Source organism: Propithecus coquereli, unplaced genomic scaffold, assembly GCF_000956105.1.
Source record: "Propithecus coquereli isolate 6110/MARCELLA unplaced genomic scaffold, Pcoq_1.0 Scaffold304, whole genome shotgun sequence".
Lineage (NCBI taxonomy): Eukaryota > Metazoa > Chordata > Mammalia > Primates > Indriidae > Propithecus > Propithecus coquereli.
In genome coordinates this window covers 1,757,125-1,759,975 of record NW_012148664.1, presented here as the reverse complement: position 1 = coordinate 1,759,975, position 2,851 = coordinate 1,757,125, and the positions used below count along the sequence as shown (strand labels likewise).

The 2,851-nt window shown below is 37.5% G+C and overlaps 1 protein-coding gene across 1 annotated transcript in view; it reads right to left on the bottom strand.

Moving 5' to 3' along the window:
- TNKS (tankyrase, TRF1-interacting ankyrin-related ADP-ribose polymerase) overlaps nucleotides 1-2,851 on the bottom strand; it is a 292,744-nt gene that overhangs the window by 194,202 nt on the left and 95,691 nt on the right. The window lies entirely within an intron of this gene.

The window sequence follows — 2,851 nt, the reverse complement described above, 5'->3', positions numbered from 1 at the left end:
TGTCAATTGTTGCAATTATATCCTTTATAGCATATTTCTCCTCCAGCTCAGGATCATGTTTTTTGCATTTAGTTGTCGTGTCTCTTTAGTCTCCTTTAATTTGGAAGAATTTCTCAGCCTTTGTCTTTCAAGACATGGACATTTTTGAAAAATACAGGCTAATTATTTTGTAGAATGTGCCTAAATTAGGATTTGTCTAATGTTTTCTCAGGAGATTTAGCTTTGCATTGCTGGCTAGAATACAACATAAGAGATGGTGTGTCCTCCTCAGGTATTACATCTACCAACACACAAGGTTTATGTGTCTCAGTGATGTTAATTTTGATACCCAATAAAGGTATTATCAGATTTCTCCACTGTGTAGTTACTGTTTTTCCCAAGTAATAATTAATCTATGAACAGACATGCTGAGAACCATGCAAATACACTGCTGCTCATCAAACTTGGCCCTGAGATTTAGCATTCACCAGTGATTCTTATCCTAACCAGTCTTTACTATGATGGTTGCAAAAGGTGATTTTTCCAACTCCAACCGTCCTTCCACATTAATTAATAGGCATTCTACAGTAAGAAAGAGTCCTTCCCCATCCATTCATTTATCGCTGTATGAATACATCTATTCCCTTTATACAATGGGCTATATAATCCATTACTATCATAATTTATTCTGATGGTCAAATCATCATAGGTTTGTCAGTGGGAGCTCCTTCAAGATGGCTCCTGTGTTCTTCTGACATGTCTCCATTATTTTCTGAGAACTTCCTTACTTTCTAGCATAACAAGATGTTTCAGGCTCATTTTATACTATCCCTGTCCTAGCTTTGAAATCGGTCATTTTTTTCAAAGAGTTCTTATGCCTTTTAATAAATAGCGTGTAGAAGCAAAGATCTGGGAAGTAGGTGTGCTCCATTGCTATTGGGGTCTCACTGACCTTTTTTTTTTTTTTTTTTTTCCCCAGAGACAGAGTCTTACTCTGTTGCCCTGAGTAAAGTACAGTGGCGTCATTGTAGCTCACTACAACCTACAACTCCTGGGCTCAAGCGATCCTCCTGCCTCAGCCTCTCAAGTCACTGAGACTACAGGCCCAGCTGATTTTTTCTTTTTTGGCAGAGACAAGGTCTCAGCTCTTGCTTAGGCTGGTCTCGAACTCCTTACCTCAAGTGATCCTCCTGCCTTGAACTCCCAGAGTGCTAGGATTACAGGCAGGAGCCACTGTGCCTGGCTGGGGTCTCAGTGCTTTTAAGTCTTCTCTGCAGCAGAACTAGATTTTCCCCCACAATGATTCTGATACCTACTACTTCAATCCAATTCCACAACTTTCTCCTTTGTCTTTCCCTGCCCCACATTTATATATTTCTTTCATAGTAAGAGCCTGGCTTCCAACACATTTACTCATTTGCTCAATACTATGATATATGTAAAAAAAAGTTTCAGAATTACTACACCACACACTGCCAAAATAAATGAACAAAAAACTTAATAAAAAGAATTTAAGGATTGTTTGAAATTCCCTTTTCTTCTTCCTCCCTACCTTCACTGAGGGCATAAAAATCAAAGAACCACGTTCAGAAGTTACTTAGATTAGTTCTTTATTTCCTTCAGTGTAGTTATTTATTTGAAATACAGATGGTTCATTTGTTTCTGTCTGCATTCAAATTTTAGGTTTCTTTCCCATCCTTGATTTAATTTTTTAATATGTAGAACATTAACATGCTTCCAAAAATTAAAATTATACCCAAATGGCATATTCTAGTTAATGTCTTCCCTAACTCCCACTTTCCTTTCCAGATACAGGTAACCAATTACCAACTTCAATGTTTTCTGGTTTATCTTTCCTGTGTTTCATTTTGGGAAAAAAAAAAAAAAAAAAAAAAGAAAGAAATCTATTCCTGCCTAACAAGTTACTTCAAGACTCGGCAGCTTAAAAGAATAAATTTTATCTCATATAGTTTCTGAGAATCAGGAATCTGGGAGTGGTTATGTGGATGATTCTGACTCAGTATTTCTCACAAGGCTACAGTCAAGCTGTGGGCTGGGGACACCATATCTCAAGGTTTAACTTGGAAAATCTGCTTCCAAGCATTCTGATGTGGTTGTTGGCAGGCTTCAGCTTCTCACTGGCTGTTGGCCAGAGATTTTAGAACCTCTCCACGTGGGCTTCTCTACAGGCTATTTGCTTCCTCTAGAGCAAGTGATCCAAGAGAATGAGAAAGAGTCCAAGACGACAGCCATAGTCTTTTATGACCATCTGGAAGTGACATACCATTAGCTCTGCTGAATGCTATTGGTCACACAGGATAACCTCGGTACAGTGTGGGAGAGGACTACACAAAGGTGTGAATACTAGGAGACAGGGTGATTGGCAACCTTTTTGGAGGCTGGTTATCACACACATATCGTTTCATGCAAAATGGATGGCATATTATAAACACTCTTTTGTACTTTGTTTCACTAAACAACATGTCTTAGGAAACAATCCATCAGTAGTTCATAAGAATCTCCTTTTTTTACAGATGTAAAATACTCTACTGTGTGTATGTACCACAGAGTATTCAACCAATCTCTCCTATATTTGAGGATTTAAGTAGGTTCCAATATTTTGCAATGATAAATAATGGATACCCTATTGCTTATGTGTTTTTATTGTTGAAAATCATAAACTGTTAGAAAATCCAGTCTGGATCACCAATGCATTCGACTCCTTTAAGATCAACAGTACATTTTTGGAAGGGAGATGAAAGAGTCTTACTTTGACTTTTAAAACAGTTTCATCATGAATTTCTTAAGCAACTAATGTAAGTAAGTGGTAATGTACCATTTTCCATAATTACTACCTGCATCCAACTATCTC